The sequence below is a fragment of the Impatiens glandulifera genome, chromosome 6, assembly GCF_907164915.1.
Source record: "Impatiens glandulifera chromosome 6, dImpGla2.1, whole genome shotgun sequence".
In the NCBI taxonomy this organism is placed as follows: Eukaryota; Viridiplantae; Streptophyta; class Magnoliopsida; order Ericales; family Balsaminaceae; genus Impatiens; species Impatiens glandulifera.
In genome coordinates this window covers 20,700,636-20,721,964 of record NC_061867.1, presented here as the reverse complement: position 1 = coordinate 20,721,964, position 21,329 = coordinate 20,700,636, and the positions used below count along the sequence as shown (strand labels likewise).

The window sequence follows — 21,329 nt, the reverse complement described above, 5'->3', positions numbered from 1 at the left end:
TCAGACAATAGCATTGGCAGCACTTGCAATTCTGGGCCATAAATCAGCACATTCCTTCCCAATTGGATCAGTAATGGCAGAACCTGGTTTTTTTACCATCAAACAAATAATGGTGAGTGAATGAATGAGGCCTAAAGATGATATAGTAATTTAACACATTTTGAGACATTTTTTACATTTCATTTCTCCCTTAGAATTCACTATCACACCAGCATTATCTGCATAGTAACAACATATTTATCAACCAAGATATTTACATATTACAATCAACAAATTTCATATATAAAAAAATTGTGTTGTGATTGTTCAAAATGGATAAGACCAAGAAGTAGGTAAGACTTTGAACGCAAATAAGTGAGTATAGTGTTTCTAAATACATCATTCATCATACCATAAACTCTATTCATTATCCATAATACTCTTTCTTTAATATCTTAGTGGGTATATACAATACCCAATACCCTTGAAAACCAATACTAAAGAAAAACTATTTCTAAATCCTCAACATTGAGTGTTTGTCATACAAAAGTGAATTGTAGTGAAGAAGGGGGATAAAGGCATTGTGATGATGAAGTGAGACATGATAATCAATCAAAAAGTCAAATTGTACACTAACTAAATGACACTTTAATTGTCAAAACAGATATCTGATTATGATGAGCTTTGTTTGGTTAAGTTGTTTACTTGTGGAAATGTGCATGCTTTTCAAATTGTTTGATTTGCCCTAGTTGTAATCAAATAAGGGATTGTATCAATCAGATCGTGAAAAGAGTGGGTTCTTCAGTCTAACTGTTCTAGTAAAGAATAACAAAGAATTGCTTAAACAAGTAACAAGTTATAACACAAAACAAAATCAGAATCTACTAAATCACCTTCAAAATACATGAACACTCCATCCTTTCGGCGCCAGGGCTTGCGTTATCTAACAATGACAGCAGGCATGACCTTCTTTCTCAAATCAGGTTTCCCTTTCTTCACCGTCACCATAACCATATCTCCCACACAAGCAGACGACAATCGATTAAAACGACCCTTGATCCCCTTCACTGATATGATGTAGAGATTCTTCGTGCCGATATTGTCGGCACAGTTGACCGTAGCCGCCACAGGAAGACCTGAAACACATTGTTTTTCAACATTGAATTACTATCAAGTATCAAACATGTAGTTAACAAAGAATTGTATAAAAGATGAAAACACTAACCTCGCTTCGACATTTTGGCAGCTTCAGAATACAAGGACAATGTGAAATTAGGGTTTTAGAGTATTTATATGAGAACCCTAAATTTAGGGTTCATGGCCGGAGAATATTTACCAAATGCGAGAAATACCAAAGGCGAGAAATACCAAATGCGAGAAATACCAAATGCGAGAAATACATTTCTCGTAATTGAGCACAAAATGCGAGAAATACCAAATGCGAGAAATATATTTCTCGTAATTGAGCACCAAATGCGAGAAATACCAAATGCGAGAAATACATTTCTCGTAGTTGAGCAGTAAAACAGGCGCGCAAAGGGTATTACAGACTTTTCACAGGGCAAAAAAGACCCTTTTTGCCATATTATCAACCGTGGGCCTTTTTTGGAATTAGACTACTTATGAGGGTCATTTCATCAAATTTCCCTTATGACCCACTATTTCAAACAGAAATAAACAATTAAACATCTTTATTAAAATGGTCTCCAAAATGTATATATCAAATCAGATAGTGATATTGATAATTGGCATAAACAACAATTGATCAATAATATTTTTTTTATAAATTATTGAACAATATTGTGAGTTTAAACTCTTTCATCTCAATCATAAAAAAAATTGCTGACTATGTTGCAACTCTAAAAGACTATGTATAATATTTAAAATTATTAATCAATATTTTATTTTTCTAAATTTAATAGTATAAGGATATTCATTCATATATCACAATAAACAAATATATCTTTTGACTGGTAATTATAAAGACCTTATAAGAACTAAAATTTAAAATTGTTATTAAGACTTTTCAAATATATAAAATAATAAAGATGTACTAGGAGTGAATAGCCCAAAATGATCTACAAATATTGGCTTTATTATAAAATCAACAATAAATCTAAAAAAATAGTGATTATAAGACAAGCATGCTGATAATGAAAATTAATAATAATATTTTTCAAAGAATCTACAACATAAGAGAATAATGAAATTACATAAATTTAAGAAAAAAAATTATCAACCTCAAAAGTTTGGGATAATTATATTTCCCTAAAGAGTGTTTTACAAATTAAAAATAAATAAATAAACATAGTAGATATAATTGTTATTTGTTTACTTAAGCACCGAGAAGCACAAAAGCTTATATGGATTTCCTCCCGTAATATATTTGGATTGTAAAATTTATGTGTATTTCCTTGTGATTGTAACCTGCAGAAAAAACATTTATTTTGATTTTCGTGAAAAACATGAGGTTTGATAATTTTAACACGGGTTTGCATCGATTTTTTTTTAAAATAAAACCATTGATATAAAAGATTTTTAAATGATCCATAATCACTTTTGAAATAAATTAAAAATAATTAATTTGGAGTGTTTTCATTTTAAATAATCAGGAGATTTTAAATAATTAATTTATAATATTATTTTTTATAAATTCGTCAGTTTAAATTAACATAATTAATTTTAAAGATTATTTATTTTGAAACAGAGTAGCCAACTATTGTTTTTTGAAAATCAATAAAAGTGACATACATTTATGAACGTATTGGCCAAAGTTTTTTTTAGTTCATAATTTGGTGATACTCAGGAAAAGGCTTTCACGTTTCATCCTCCGTACCCGTTTTAAAAATTGTCTCTACTTATAAAGTTGGCTTTTGAAAAACAGTTGTATCACACTTAAGTTTTAACCGATTATTCTCCTAATTCTAGTCATGCTCCTAGATTTTAGCGTTATTTAAAATATTGAAACAACAATATTTAAATGATGGTTCATGTTGTTGATTATAACTATGGAAGAATATACTTGAAGAACATCAGTCATTTTAAGAGCGTTAGAGTTTAGAAATAAACACAAAATAGGCCTTACTTAAATAAAACGTGGAAATATTTTGAAATCATTTTATAATCACTTGAGATTTTTAGAAAATAATTAGGGTTCCAATATTACAAAAATAATTTCGGGTTTTGAAAAGTGGAACCAAACAGGTCTTAGGACCGGAGTCATAGGCCTTGGATTCATTTTCAATCGGGGTCTAAAAATCCTCGATCTGGGTAAACGAGCCTCTCGTTCGAGGCTCGAGATCTTTAGTTGGAGTGCCGAATTTCCTCATTTGAGGTGCTAAGGACTCTTGGTCCTTGGCCAAGATCATCGGTTAGGGTGTGTAAACCCACCGGTCCTAGGTTTAGAAATTTTCGTTTAAGGTTAAAAGATTCTTTGGTCCTAGGTTTAGAATTCTCGGTCCTAGGTTTAGACCTCTCGGTCCTGGTTTAGACCCTCGGCCATAGCTCAAGAACATCGGCCGAACCTCTCGCTTTTAGCTCAAGAATATCGGTCGGACTTGTCGGTCCTATCTTATTTCTCGGTCGGACCTCTTAGTACTAGGTCTCGGTCCTGACCGAAGGTTGTCGGTCGGACCTCTCGGTCCTTAGAACACAAAAGCGTAGGGTTTTGTAATTTTGTTTTGAACTTGGATTCTTTGATCCAAGAGCTTATGTAGCTTAACAAGGCTCTCAAAAACATGTTGATCATCATCTCAATATATCAATCAACTTGAATGATGATTGAATTATTCAAAACATTTTTTTTTTATCAAAAATTGATTTTTTGGTTTTAAAGTTGTTTGAGGAGAGATGAGCTTTCCAATAACTTTCTTATAGATCATGTATTCGATTGGTACTTACACAAGAACACTGATCGTCCGCTTTAATCAAATGAAGAACTAAAAATTTTCAATTAATTTGAAATTTTTTATTTTGATCAAACATGATCCAAACAGTTTCCCAATATGATTACAATCATGTTGGGATGCTTTTTAGGCTGGGATTCAAGGAAATTAGCCCAAGATAAACAAACTTGTTTTTTTTATTTTTAAAATTCAAATTTGGCTTTTTCTGTTTAAGGTTGATTGATTATTTCCAACCTATTCAGAAACTTTATAAATAATCTTAGGATTGATTTTCAACCATAAAACACCACAAACGGAAAACATACAAAGATGGTAGGGTGAACATTTCAGCCTTTGAATTAGCCGATAGGTTGGTTGTATGTTGTATTTCATCTTTGAGATATCAAAGATGGGACTGCATCTTTATCCTTCCGGCGATCGCGATGAAGAAGAAGGTATCAATCAAAATGACATTGTATCATGGCTTTAGCGCGTTCCGTTAGTGGTCTGTCCAACAATGTTGGCGTTTGGGTGGTCCGTTAGCGATTCGGCTAACATGCGTTAGCCTATCTAGTACTTCTCTTGCGCGCATGTCTTTGGTTGTAGTGGGTTATGTAGGTGCTAATAGAGCGTTTGATGAAAATCCAACGCTCATCCGATGGGCACAGTTTCTTCTGAAGTATTCTTCTAGAATTTCGGCTACACCCGATTACACCTTTTATTTTAATATTAAAATCTTAAAGGTTTATTTGAAATTGATTTTCTTTTTTACACTTATGCCTTTAATTTTGATCTTTTTAAATACACAAAATGTTAAAATAAATATGGAAAATATTTCACCAATTATTATTATTATTATTATTATTATTTTTATATTTTAAGGTTAAATAAATAATTTTTAGGTATGAAATGGGTACCTCATTTCATCTTTAATTTTTTTTAATCCATTGATTATTTTCTAAAATTATTATAAGATAAATAAGTATAACACTTATTCTAAATAATTTTATTTCTTATTTTGGCCATTTTTCTTCATTGATTAGGCTTTATTAAGGATGGGTCGGTACGGTATACCTTAATATTTTATCCATACCTTATACCTTACCTAAAATTTCGGTATGCAAAAAATGCATACATTTACCTTATCTTGATTTCGGTATACCTTGTTTCGATATACCTTAATTTCGGTATACAAAAAATTCATACATTTACCTTACCTTAATTTCGGTATACCTTATTTTTGGTATGGTATCGGTATTATACCTTTGATACCTAAAAAATATATTATTTTTAAAAAAAATCAATCTCATCGGTAAGGTAGAGATTGCATATATTGAATAATATTCAGTATAATTATATTTTGATATTATTGAAAAATTATATTGCTATAATTAAATTAATTTCAAATCTATTTAATTATTTCCTTATAAGTATTATATATATTAACTTATAAATACTATTTCGGTATATCTCGATATACCAAAATTTTAAAAATCTCATACCTTTACCATACTAATAATTACGGTATCGGTATCATACCTTACCTTTTTTCAGTATACCTTAAAATTCGATATTTTCGATATTTTACAGTACAGTATTTTCGATGTACCTTTAATATCGGTAATTTTCCCCACCCCTAGGCTTTATATCAAAATAATTAATTGTTTTAATTGGATTTTGGTTTTGGAGTTAATTATTTTATTTTATTTATTATAAAATAAATCAAAATAATTATTTAATTTTATAAATTAGTGTGCAAATTTTTAATACTTACAGAGATACTTACACATTGATATTATAAAACTTTCTTAATACATTCATTATCTATATACATATTAAATTATTGAATTTAAAATATAAAACATATTAGCTTTGTTGGTTAAAATGTTGAACTTATGTTGTTAGTAAACACATATGTTCATCAAATTTTATGTAAAATTTAATATATAAAATATTTTTGCGCAACTAATTAAAGTGTTGTACTTATATTATTAGATTGTAAGTTCGAGACTCATATATAACATTTTTAATTTAATTTTTTAAATTTAACTGTTTCAATTTATGGTTGGGTCAACCTACGACCCGACTCAAGTATCAATTACTTTTACAAATATATCTAAATTAACCATAACTCTCAACCTGACAAATTGGAGCAATTTGGAATTAAACATCATTGTATATATAATTGTTTCAATTCATGGGTGGGTCATTATGACCCAACTCAAATATCAATTTACTCTCACATATATATATTCCAATTAACCACACTTTCAAATATCAATTTACTCACACACACACACACACATATATATATATATCCAAATAACCACAACTCTCGACCGGTAAACCTGAGCAATTTGCACTTAAGCATCATTATATATCATACTAGGATTCTCGTGTTATGCACACGATACAGATATAACAAAATTTCAATAAAACTAACATTACAATATTTTTAAGATATGTAAATAATCTGTGAAATAATTAATAAAATACGAATAATATTAGAATAGAAAAATATATTCAATATAATTAATACAATTGAACTTATAACTCCTAGAAAAACCCCTTCATATTAGGTTGTCGTGAAAATCTCGAGGTTCGAGAAATTCAACCTCGATTTGCTTGTTAGGATTTTTAAAAAAAAATAAAATCTTATTTTTAAAAGATGTCACTAATGCTGACATATTTTTGAAATGAATTAAAAATAATTAATTTTGTGTTCAATTTTAAGTTCCCGAGATTTACCATAATCAAATCACAATTTTATTTTTTAAGAAATCATTTAATTTAAAATAATTAAACATAATTAATTTTAAAGATTATTTATTTTGAAATAAAGACGCCAATGTTTAATTAATTTTGGTTTTGAATGTTTGATGTAAGTGAATAAGGGTTTAGTTTATTTATATGATGAATGCATATTTTGGTATATGTATGCAGGTTTCTAATTTCTTCATCAAAAATGGGGAAATTGTTGGCTCAAATAATTTTGACTAAGTGTTGAAATAATTTAACCACTGAGATTTTGATGATGAAATGACTTATTAGTTTTGATGCAGGTGTATTAAAACAATATTTCATAAGACTTGGCTCTAATGAGGGACATTAAATCGATTTTGGCATTCAATGCATAGAATTAGACGTACAGTCTAACTCATCGAAGTTAGACGTGTAGTCTAATGAATGCATAGAAATAGACGTATAGTCTAACTCATCGGAGTTAGACGTGTAGTCTAATGAATGCATAGAATTAGGCGTACAGTCTAACTCATCGGAGTTAGACGTGTAGTCTAATGAATGCATAGAATTAGACGTACAGTCTAACTCATCGGAGTTAGACATGTAGTCTAATGAATGCATAGAATTAAACGTACAGTCTAACTCATCGGAGTTAGACGTGTAGTCTAATGAATGCATAGAATTAGACGTACACTCTAACTTATCGGAGTTAGACGTGTAGTCTAATATACACGGAATTAGACGTAAGTCTAATGTGTTCGAAATTAGATGTACAGTCTAACTCAGCGGAGTTAGACGTGTAGTCTAATAGACTTGTACTTAGACAGATGGTCTAATAGATATTCAGAATTAGACGTGTAGTCTAATGAATGAACGGAATTAGACGTACAGTCTAACTCATCGGAGTTAGACGTGTAGTCTAATATATTTGCAATTAGACGGATATTCTAATTTGTGCGGAATTAGACGTGCAGTCTAACTTAGTGGAGTTAGACGTGCAGTCTAATAGAAAGTGAAAGTTAGACTCACGTCTAACTTTCACTAATTAGACTACACGTCTAATTATCCAATAACCATTAGACTGTACGTCTAACTCCACTAAGTTAGACTGCACGTCTAATTCCGGTTCTACCTCAGACTTGTCTAACTCCTTCAGACAAGTCTGAGGTAGAACCGGAATTAGACGTGCAGTCTAACTCAGTGGAGTTAGACGTACATTCTAATGGTTATTGGATAATTAGACGTGTAGTCTAATTAGTGAAAGTTAGACGTGAGTCTAACTCCTTCAGACAAGTCTGAGGTAGAGCCGGAATTAGACGCGTAGTCTAACTCAGTGGAGTTAGACGTACAGTCTAATGGTTATTGGATAGTTAGACGTGCAGTCTAATTAGTGAAAGTTAGACGTGAGTCTAACTCCTTCAGACAAGTCTGAGGTAGAACCGGAATTAGACGTGTAGTCTAACTCAGTGGAGTTAGACGTACAGTCTAATGGTTATTGGATAATTAGACGTGTAGTCTAATTAGTGAAAGTTAGACATGAGTCTAACTCCTTTAGACAAGTCTGAGGTAGAACCGGAATTAGACGTGCAGTCTAACTTAGTGGAGTTAGACGTGCAGTCTAATGGTTATTGTAATTAGACGTGAGTCTAATTATATTAGACCAGGCGGTTTAATAGACGTTATTATTAGAAGGAGATGTTTGATTTATTAGACTGATTTTCACCATCCGTCTAACTGAAATACGTCTAATGCTCAACTTAAGCAGTTTGCTTGAAGCTAGCATTTTACTTACCCACGTGCTATAGCTGTACCTTACTCCTGCTCCACTTTCTAGTGCAGATTAGTACAATAGTTATATGCAACCAACCAAGGAATGTCACATAAGCGAATTTTCCTCACATTACTTGTTTTGCAGTTACATCCCTGATAGAATATTCGGCGCACTACCAGTGATGTACGGTCACGATCCTTGTGCTCAGAACCTGCTGTGTACAATGGAGGCTTTCCAATGGAAGAGTGCCACGTATCATTCTAAAAGATTTGACTGTTAGCTCCTGCTCAGTATTTAATAAATCTAAAGGACAACGGACAATCGGCCGAACGAACAGTATCAGAAAACGAACAAGTAATCGGATTTTACAGAGAGAAACTATTCGATCATCTTGCTTACTGAATTCAAGCCTTTGAATACTCATACTGTGAAGCTAATTTCTGATTGTAATGTGTGTGTATCAAGAGAGAGCTAGAATCAAAACAACTTTAGTTGAGTGATATTCTTCATCTTGTAATTGAACAGAAAGTGTTCTGTTCAATAGTGAGCTAAGTGTGTAAACTGTATTTGATTCGAATCATATTATAGTGAATCCTTCTGGTGGTTGGAAGAAGGGGTGATGTAGGAGAGTTTCTCCGAACATCCATAAACAAACTGCTGTGTTTTCTCTTTTCTGTCATCTTTTCATATTTCATCTTGTGCTTCAAACCCAAGTAAACAATTCCGCCTTGAATCTGTTTCAAGTGTTTACAAGTGTTTGCGTAGAATAGAAAGCGAATTAAATCCCTAATAGGATTTCTTTCAAACCGTTTTTCATAAGCCTTCATCCTTAGCCAGACTCCGTCTCTATCGATAAATCCGATCCTATCAGGAAGTACACGTAGGAGTATGTGGTCCACATATTAATGAACTAGCTCTCGCAAAGAAAATACTTCGTCTTGGATATTATTAGAAAAATATGGAACAAGAATGTGTCAACTATGTAAAAAGTTCTCATTAGTGTCAAATCTATGATGATCTAAAACATACCCCCCACATTTTTACTTTATAATATGACATCACCATGGAACTTTTCTACATGGGGCATTGATGTCATTGAGAAAATTTATCCTCATGAATCAAATGAACATGAGTTCAGACTCATAGTTATCGACTACTTTTCTAGATGGGTCGAGGCAGCGTCTTATAAGATTCTAAAGTCAACTCAAGGGACAAAGTTCATCCGCATCAATATCATCCCCATATACGAAGTACCTCATACCATTATTTCAGATAACGGGAGACACTTCCAAGGAAAAGGTTTATCCTTGATAAAAGAGTTCAAAATTAAGCATCACAAATCGTCGCCCTATAGACCCAAAACTAACGACGCGGTCAAAGAAGGTAACAAAAATGTGATTAAGATCATCAAAAAGATGACAAGCACATATAAGGATTGGCATGAGAAGTTTCCATTTGCCTTGTGGGGATATCGTAGACTACTCTGGCCTCAACAAACGAAACTCCCTATTCTCTAGTATACGGTATGGAACTCGTACAACCTATTAAGATTGAAATTCTTACATTAATAGTTATTTTAGAATCCCAAGTAATTGAAGAAAAAATGATAAAATTTGGATATGACCAGTTGACGTTAAGGAAGATCACATGTTGGATGCGTTATGTAAAATCCAGGTTTACCAGAAATGAATGGTCAATACCTTTAATAGAAGGGTCAAACCCAAGAACCTAAAGAAGGTGATATGGTGCTCAAACAAATTCGAGATCTGTTAGACCCTATGGTGTAGTTCCGCCCATGATGGAAATGACCATTTCTAATTAAGAAGATTCTTTCTAGAGGTGTAGTTCACCCATCTACAGTTAAAGGTGAAGAGTTTATTGCTCCGAGCGATCTAGATGTGCTGAAACGATATTATGTGTAATATCAACCCCTACAAACGACGACTCACAATCCAGACTTACTAGGATTACGACGGCTCACAATTCAGTCTTACTAGGATTATGACAGCTCACAATCCAGCCTTATCAGGATTACGAAGGCTCATAATCCAGCCTTACCAGGATTATAATGGCTCATAATCCAGCCTTACTAGGATTATTATGGCACACAATCCAGCCTTATCAAGATTAAAACGAATTTAGTTCCCAGCCTCAAATGGACTAATTGACCTCTAGTTTTTGTATAACTTTGTCATTATAAGGAGAGAACTACGTGAGACGTGAGACCTGATTCTTTCAAATAAATAAAAATAAAATACATCAAGGACAAAAGGAAGATATGTAGGAAGCCTATATATAGGTCTGGTCTCAATTATAAATAAAATAATAAATAAAAGGAATCGACAATTCATAGTTCTATCTCACATAAGTCTAAAGAAAGTGGGAACCTTGGTTCTTTCCATCAACCAGTGACAAGGATTTTAGGAGATGCATAGCAGAAAAAGCCAAAAGAAGCTTTGCTAATCAAATATTGATTAATCTTCTAAATATGACCCTGATTTTTCGGAAAACTCTAATCGATGGATATCCTTAATGATCTTTTTTTCATGCTACACGATTATCGAAGAAATTAACCCTCTAATGAAGGATTTTGAAAAAAGAACTAGAATAAACCCCCTAAGGCCAAACCAAAGCCGCAAGTTGAAAAAGGACGTCTCATTCCCCTTTTATACAAGAGAACAAAGAGCGCTAGACAAAAGGCTTAAATTTTTTTATACATATATGTATGAAATAAATGCTCCCATGTAGGTTGAGGTGAAATCATCGTTTATGCTCACTCGTGCGGCTGTCTCGATGACTATTGCAAGAGCAAAACGTATCGATTCCCTTTGATATACCCTAGGAACCAATATATATATATATATATATATGCTCTTGTGTAGGTTAAGGTATTGAAATCATCGTTTATTCTCACTCGGGCGACTGTCCCGATGAATATGGCAAGAGAAAAACGTATTGATTCCATCCGATATACCCAGAAGCCCGAAAAAGAGGAAAATAAAATCCTGAAGCCAAAAAGTTGAAACTCTCTTGATAACTATACTAGGAATAATCGAGCTTTTGAAGAATTGTGGCTAATGACAAAAGCAACCAAAAATTTAGTTGAACGAGACTTCACGTCTCGGTCACCTTCCTTGCAAGTTAAGAATTTGGATAATCGTCTGCACAAGATTGAATTTATCATCTAAATTTTAACACGAGAGAAAAAAGAACACGGGATCTTGAAGTGAGATAATATCTATCAATTGAAAAATTCTCGCAATTTAACCCCGAATACATTTCGAATCAAAGTCTCCATGATTCGTGGATAAAATCAAGGTTCCTTTTATTTTCAGACATTATTTGAAACAAAATTGGTAATAGTCCATCCACAGGTATTTAAAGTTCCCCGTGCCACATAAAGATAAGTCACCATAAAGTATGACAAAGTAATATATTTTTCTTCCTTATAACGAAAGATAAAAAACAAAACCGATCGATGTTTCACCCCGTTGTGAAGATCACTTCGTAAAAAAAAGGAAAGATTATGTTGAAATATTCCATAAATTATAAAAATTCCTTGAAAGTGACGGTTTTAATCCAGTTGCGAAAGACATTTTTTCACGTTAAAGGCAAAGCTCCCCTCGACACGACAGGTCGATGTTTCACCCAATTGCGAAGGAAATTTTGTTGAAACTAAAGAGATAAGCTGCCATTCATAAAAGCTCATCTCATAAACAATATCTAGTTGAATTATGATTTTTCAACCAGCTGTGAAAGTCAATTTGTATAAGACCTCTCCAAAGTCCTATTCTATAATAGGAATCTGTTAGACTTTAGATTATAACCGGGCCTTTCAAGTTCTTTAATTCAAGAAACTGGTTCTTGATTGTTGGGACCAATGGTGGAATTCAACACTCAAGTGCAGCGGACATAAAATGAGATGAGAATTCGAGGTTAAGGAGAGAAGAGCCAAAGGGGAGAAGAGAAATACCACTAGATTACACTTAGCGGTCCAAGAAGGGGGAGGAGGGCCAAGAGATAACTTAGAGCATCAAGTTCCAAAATATTCAATTCATAGCCCCAAAAAGTGGGGTGGGCATCACCACTTAAAGAGGCTGGTTTACCCAAAAGTATTCGGTTACAACTACTTCTAACATAACAGAATTCGGTTTCAAGAGAAATAAGAGAGAAAGTAAACAAAACAGAATTATTCCATAAAAACATAAATTGGCCCATATGGACACTTGGGCCGAGAGACGGGTGCATAAAATATTTTAGGACCGAGGTTTTTGATGAGCAGACCGTAACAGAATCCACGATCATTGTTATGATCTCACTAAAACTCTATCTATTTACCGGCACTATAGGTCATTGTTATAATTCATAAAGCCCTATTTTAATAGGAATCTTGATAAGGTCATTATCATAACCTATTCCCATAGAGTGATTGATGTCACCATTCTCAAGAAAGCCATATCTCATGAAAGACATACATGGAAGTCATTATTATGACTAATCTCCAAACGACAAGTTCCATCTCTTGATGGACATAGTATGATTATTGTCACTATCTCCCAAGAGATTTCTATCGTTATTCCCTAGAATAATCCTATTTGTTGATAGGTATCTTAAACAAAGTCTTACCTATATATGATAAGACTACTTCCCATTGTGTATAAGACTATTATGATAGTCTATCCCCACCACGAGTCAGTATTATGATTCATCCCTAGAATCTATTGCCATCCAGGTTTTATGTTTCTACTTTATAAGTTAGGATATGAATTTCAAAGATACAAAACTCGAACCCACGTTTTCCAAAAATAGAAGTTTGTTGAATTCAAACTCGGTTCGATAGGGTATTCTGTAAGAATGAAAATTTATATACCCCAATTATAATAATATTATTAATTAATAATAATATTTTAAATTTTTAATTCCAAATAATCTAAAAAGTAGGTTAAGATCAAATTAGGGCTAATTATTGTGATAATTAAACCCTAATTAGAAAAATTAAATAAAAACCAAAAATAATTTGAGGTTAAAATATTTTATTTATTTTACTCAAATTAAACTCAAAAGGGGTTGAAATTATTTAATTATGATTTTAAACATAAATTATGTTTAATTTATGGTTTAAAATAATTTATAAAATACCCCAAAATACTCAAAAATAAAATAAATGAACATAATTTTTATTATGCTATCAAAAATATTTGTGTATTAATTTGGTGAATAAAATTGCAAGAACGGGTTAAAAATTCGATTTCAAATAACCATATTATTAAAAATATAAACGGATAATCTTGTGTAACAAAAATTATGTTTAAATTTTGTAGTAAGATTCATAGCCATCGGATCAGCACTGGAGTTTCATCCAGCGCCCATGAAGGAGCCACGCACCCCTTTATAATGGAAGTACGCCTGTGCCCGATATGCACTAAATCAACTAACAAAACGTTAATCGTATTAGCTCGATCGCCCAAATGTTAGCTGGTCGCCAACTGAACGCAACGACGCATTTCATTTTAAATGAAAGGACGTCATTTTGTTTGTCTTTCCCGATCAACTGGGCGGACGCTAAAGGCTCGCGATCGACGACGACAATTCTTCTAGAAACCTTATCTCCTCTGTTTCTCAACCTTATCCCTCTATTCTTTCACCCATGTGCACGTATCCTCTTTGCCATAATTTTGCCAAGGATTAGAAATCAAAACCTATAACGTAGATAGGTTGCCGAAAATAAAACAAAACGAAGAAGAAACAATTTTAGAATCCAAATTGAAGTTGAATTCAACTATGAAACCGACATAGCTTGGGTATAAATAGTCCTTAGAAGTTCTTCTTCCAATCCATCCAAGAAAATCCCATAATCACATACTGTATGAAGATCTCCAACGAAGCTCCAGCGACTGATTCTTGAAGAAATCATTCTAGCGATCCCAATTAATAGCTTTCTAATCATTCCAGCGATCCCAATCATTTCGGCGAGTTCTGAAAAGCTTTCTTAAAGTCATTATAATGTTCTCCAATAAATAGTAAGCTTTCGAATTGTGATTAAGATTTGAATTTTTTTAATTTCAATCGGGTTGAACTTGTTTCATGGTAAATATCGTGCTTTGTATAGTCGAAATTAATCATAAGATGATTTCCAAGCTTTCTATCGAAAGAGATTTCATCAAATCAACCTTAATCGAATAAACCCAAAATCAATTTAAAAATCTGTAAATTTTGAATTTTGTGTTCTTGAGCTTGTAATTTTATTCAATTAGCTGCCTAACATGTTTGTAGATGATTTCCAAATAATAAATCAACATCGATCATGTTTGATGCAACTTAATTTTTTTTTTTAAAAGTTTGAATTTAAGTTTTAAGTTTTAAAAGTGGTTACAAATTTTGATTGGTGTTCTTGTTTTGGTTGTGTTCGACTATAAACATCATTTTAAAGTTGTGTTGGAACAAGAAGTAAGCCATGAGATAGCGTATATCAAAAGTTCCCAAATTTTTCCCTAAAAACTATTTTTAAAAATCAATTGTTATAGAGTTCGATTGACCGTGTTTAGGGTTAGAGATTATGATCCCTACATTCATATGATTTGTGTGCAACTTACATATCATGTTTTTATGATCTATATCAAAAGATACAAACTTGCAATTCTTCATACTAAATGAAGAACACTCGGTCCTCCACAATCGGGTCCTGTTGGACTTGGATCGAGAAGTATGACCGAAAACTCTTGGTCCTAACCGAGACCAAGGACCGAGAAAATTGACCTAGGACCAAGACTAAAGACCGAAGTTCTTGAGTCAAGACCGAGACCAAGGACCGATGTTCTTGAGTAAGGACCGAGGATTCTAACCAAGGATTATAACCTAGGACTGAGAGGTTTGACTTGAGACTAAGCCTCATAGGTCCACAACCGAGGAAGCTAGATCTGGGACCGAAACTCCCAAACCTAAGACCGAACAACCTGAATTCGGGACCCAGCCTCCCGAACCCCAAGGCCGAACCCTCCAGTCCCTTGACCAAGTGTCCTGAGCCCCGATCCTGACCACTCCCTGTCTAAATTGAGCCCGTCCGAATCCAAATCGGTAAAACGGACCCAATCCCTAGGACTTCGGTCTTAAGGCCTATTTGGTTTCACTTTTAAAAATTCAAAATTAGTTTATAATTTTGGAACCCCAATTCATTTTTAAATAATCACGAAAGGTTAGAAAATAATTTTTAAATATTTTCGAGATATTTTCCAAACAAATATTTTGACTATGGCCCCGTTTGGAATTTATTTTTAAATTCTATTACTTTTATGATGTTTTTCAAGTATTATACTTAATCTTATATCAACGCAATCTCATGTATACCCTTCTAAATAATTTTGTACAATTATTTACGTAATCTAAACTTATCATTTTTTAGGACCCTTAGAATACTAATTAAAGGAAAATGTTATAAATAAATCTTTCAATAGCCAGACTTAAAAAAAACCGTCTTCGACGGGCGCGTAAGACATAGCGCGAAAACTCTTTTCCAAGCGTAACCAAAAAACGAACCCCTTATAGAAAGTCTAGTATAAAGTACGCTTGTATGCCTACCTTTTACTGATTTTCTAAAATCATTTGGCGACTATATTTTCAAATAAATAATCTTTTATTAAATTAATTATATTTGATTAATTTAAACCAGATTTTAATCAAATTATCATTTGATCCACAAATTATTAAAATTTGAATAAAATTAATTATTTTTATATAGTTCATTTTAAAAGCAGTTAGGTACTATCAAAATCTTTTAAATTAATGATTCATTTTAAAAAGATAAATGTCACGCAAACCAAGGTTGAATTGCATCGAACCTCGAGCCTCCTTGTGATTCCCCGTATTGCCAAGTGTTAATCAACATGTGCTAAACTACGGAAGGAACTTCCCGGGAGTTACAATATTACAATTATTCTCACTCTCAATTCATTTTCACTATGGGATAACAACCCTTTTGATGTAAGTTTTGTATAGTCGATCGATTCAAGCATAATACGAGTTTTGTATTACGATATTATATTTTATTTTTATAATCTCTATCACATTATTTATATTTTAATTATATGGTTATCGAACATCTCCTTTTCTTTCACCATCAATATTATTTATTACTTAGATATGATTTTAGGGCGTAACACAAACAATAAAAAATATAGAGGAGACGAATAAGTAAAAACATCGATGTCGCCTTAGTTTACAACACAATTGTCTAGAAATGAAATAGAGCAGATGCTACGTCGTTTGAGAATGAAGTTGAAGAAGTCATCTCAAGTAGGGATGGCAATGGGGCGGTTCGGGGCGGGGAGTGCATTTACCATCCCCGCACCATTTTTATTTCGGGGATTTTTTTAATACCATCCCCGCCCCGTTCGGTTTTTTTCGGTTTCGGGGAATCCCCGCGGGGCACCGTTAATAAAATATATATTTTTTAAATAATAAAATTATCCAATAAAATTATATAAATGAATTTTTTAATATAATATATATTATAATATATTGAAATTTTAAATTATTATAAAGAAGGAAACTTACTATTCTTATAAAATATAGTGAATAAATAAATATATTGATGATTTAACTATATTTATAGTGTTCGGGGCATAATCGGGGGTGAAATCGGGGCGGATCGGGGAAGATCGGGGCGGGGGACACAAATACCATCCCCGCCCCATTCTCGTTCGGTTTCGGGGAAAAACCATCCCAAACGGGGCAATTCGGTTCAGTTTTTGTGGGGCGGTTTCAAATTGCCATCCTTAATCTCAAGACAAATGTGAAAGTTTGCCTTATTAGAACATAGAAAAAAAATAATATACCATGTATAAGAGGAATTTGTGTCTATTTTTAACACAAATTAATTTTATAACATTTTAAATTATTTTAAATATTTATAATGTAAATTCAAAAAAAAAATTATAAGGAGGACAAAAATAAATAAATGTAGCATGAACAATTTCAAACAAAAAATAATGTATAAGAAATCATTTTAAATAAAAATAATTAGATAAAAAGTAATTTAAAACAAGATAATATATGAAGATATTTTAAATTTAGTTAAATGTATAATGATTACACCTAGGGACTTCTATAAAATAATGGGACAACGGATTAAGTATGTAGTCCGCAAACACACTTAACTATTTAATTAGGCGCAAAAGTTGCTGTCTGACGGGCTCGAACCAAGAAACTTAGGGTTAATATCCACCTCATATTGATGCTAGGCTAGAAGAGGTGATTAAAAATGTGACAACGGATTAAGTATGTAGCCCGCAAACATACTTAACCATTTATTCAGGAGCAGAACTTGTCGCATGATTGGCTCGAACCCAGAACCTTAGGGTGAATATACATCTCTTATTGCCGCTAGACTAGAAGAGAGGATCCTAAGAACGTACATAGGTGTGAGCTCTCCTCTAAAGCCCACCCCTGAATAAAAAATTACATTATATATTTCCATAGCTATAATTCTCAATCAAACAAATTCTTGTTAATTCTAATTCTTATACCTTAATTCTTATATAATTGCTTCATAAGTTGTTTCCATAGTTTACCATTATTTCCAACCAAAGAAATTTGGCCAATTCATTCCACTAATTATTATTCCACTAATTATTTACATCAATTTTATTGTATTTTACTGATTCTTATTTCATTAATTATTTACCTTCATAATTATTTTCAAAGACCTAAAAGTAAAATCTTCATTTACTTTATTTGTTTTTTCATATTTATAATTGATTTTATGCATTTTTGATTAATATACAATCTTGAAAATATATAATGCTATCATTACTTAGTTGTTTTTTATTTTTTTCATCACACTCTAATTGTTAGATAAAAATATTTATTTATTTTTTTTAGTTTTTTAATCTTTATATTTTAATTATTTCATAAAATACTCATTTAATTTGAATAATTGAGTTTATCTTATATAAACATAGTTTGAGAGTTAAAAATTCAATTATTTATCAAAATAACCTTTTATAATAATTATGTATAAATATATACAAAATGAAACATCAATCTAATGTAAATAAATGAAAAGCATTGATATCTTCAATTTTTAAAAAAGAGATTCTCAAACTAATAAAAATCCTCTATACACTGTCTCTAAAATTCAAAATCAATAAATATAGTGAAAGTCTTTTAATTTTCTTTTCTAATAACAAACATCATTAAACGATAAAACTGTTTCCATATTATAAACTTTATATAATGCAGAATTTGAAAGTTTCTACATTTGTTGAGTTGTATCAAACGATTGATCGAGAATGAACGATCAAAAGGTGAGACGAAATTTTGCAATAAAATGGAGGATGATTTTATTATGTTAAACGAGATTTAACTAATAATATTATATATCTATATATATATATATATATATATATATATATATATATATATTCTATTTTAGATGAGTTTTATGTTTTATAACATCTTTTATATATAATAGATAATTTATTATTTAAAATCAAGTTTATCTCAACTCGAATTCTTAATTCTGTCCCTAATTATACCTATTATTTTAATTTTGAATTTATAATAATAATAAATTTTAATTTATAATAATAATAATAATAATAATAATAATAATAATAATAATAATAATGACATAAAATTGAAAGTTAGATGATGCTTCTAAATCATAAATGTTTTTCTTCTAAATATAAAACCTTTTCGTTTAAGTTAAAAACCAAAGAATAACTCGTAACATCTCATCAACAAATAAAAGTCACAAACGTTACAACACTTACAATATTACAATAGTTTTGAAAAAACAAAATTGACAGTATCATAAAAAAGGTATATTTAGATATTTTGTTCCTGTACATTTTATTTAGTTTAAAATATCTCCTTAATACACTAATTGTATGATAAAATTATTTATATATTTAATTTTTCTTCTTTCCTATTTACACAATCAATTTTTTTTACACATAAACAAATGAGGTGCTTACGAGGCATTACACCTTTTCTTTTAATTACAAACAAAAAATTATTAAATATTTTATTTTAATTGAAATACAAATCTTTCATATTGTTTTTTCTCTGCCATCATTCTCTATCTAGCAACACCATTAAAACTTATAATGTTCGATTATGTTTGAAAATACGATATTATTGTTGTAATATATGAGTATATTATGTAGATATCTAAATTGTAATATATGAGTATATTATGTAGATATCTAAATTCATATATTTAGATATGCAATATGTATATCTAAATATATGAATAAAAATATCTATGAGACATATCATCATATATTCTAACAATAATATTGTATGTTATAAGAGATTTCTATTCTTCAATCAAAGAAGACGAAAATATCTTACACAATTTTTCTTATACAACTATCTTACTCCAATCCAATCTAGTCAACATAGCCGAGAGGTCACCTAATAGCTCTTTTACCAACCAAGAAGATTTCCTACTATTTTAAATAAGTATTTTTTTATGTTTCATTTCAACTATGTAATTAGAGATTATGTTTTATTGTATTATTTTTCAGTTATGATTTTTTAAAAGTTTTTAATTGAAAATTTTGATATTGGTTCTTCTAAACATTCTTGTTTTTTTATTATTATTATTATCTTTTTCTTTTATCAGGAGAATTGATGCAACTTTTTAGGGAACAATTAAATGTTGATGTAACCAAAAAAAAAAATATAAAGTGTTTGGAACGAGAATAATGCTCAAGATAAAATTGAAGGTAATTACATAGACCAATATGCCAATCTTTTGTCTTCAGCTCAAGAGCTAAGAAAAATCAATTATGGCTCGACAATAGTTCTCCAAGTTGATGAAATTGATAATAGTCTAGACATGTTTAAAATGTCTTATGATTGTTTTAATTGTTGTAAAAGAGGCTGGAAAGCATGTTGCATTGGAGTTGATGTTTATTTTTTTAAATCAAGTGTAAAGGCAGTCTAATGGGAAGGATGAAAACAATCAAATGTTTCCATTAACATGGGAAGTTATGGACAATTGTGGAGAGTTAGAATCAATATTCATATTCTTTGTTTTTTAGCCTTCCACTCCACGATATAAGATTCCCACATGGTGAAGGTCTAAAATATTTAAATCAACTTAAGACTATAATGGTTGCGTGAAACCTGCTATGCCTAAAGTTTAACAATCTCCTTTGGTCGGTGAAAAAAATCTTAGGCAACCTTTCATCTTCGTCTATAGAAGTAGAGTAGGACGGTATTTAGGGAAAGATCGTGCAAAAACCTTCATCTACTTTGGCTGGAGAAGAAGAAACGATTAGAATTTTTATTTTTGTAAAAAATACAATAGATAAGTTTTGTGTCATTTAATTATGAAAAATGGCATAGAGAGAAAGAAGTTAGAGAAAGAAACTGAAATATTTATGCTTAAATTTAATAATAATAATATTATTTTGTTTGTAATTAAAAAAATGTTTAATTTCACATAAGCACCTCCTTTGTTTATGTGTAAAAAAATGTTGACAGTGTAAATAAGAAATGAGCAAAATCAAATAATAATAAATGTATAAAGAGTTTTATTTAACAAGTTAGTGTATATGGAGACATTTCAAACTAAATGCGATGTATGAAAAGTAAAATACCTATTATCAAAAACTAACCAAAATTTTCATGATCGACATAAAAAAAACCCGATTAGGGCGTCCCTAGGTATCTCAATTCCAAAACATCTTAACAAACCTTATTTTGTCATATTTTTAGGATAGCCCAATCAATCGTATATATAAGTGAACTGATTGTGTATATAATATTTTATAGTTAAAAAAAATGTGTTATATATTTTTTGAAAGTGTTTTATTTTGATTAATCGATTAAGTGTGGATCGCAACTTAGGGTAAACCCGAAATTGGTTTATCTGTAATTAGGGTTTAACATTTGGCTTCCCATTGTGCAGAATGCTTTCCTTTGCAAGTCTTCCAAAAACCTCG

At 31.1% G+C, this 21,329-nt stretch overlaps 1 pseudogene; it reads right to left on the bottom strand.

Moving 5' to 3' along the window:
• On the bottom strand, window positions 1-1,217 carry LOC124943333 (annotated as a pseudogene).
• Between the last annotated feature and the right edge of the window lie 20,112 nt (window positions 1,218-21,329).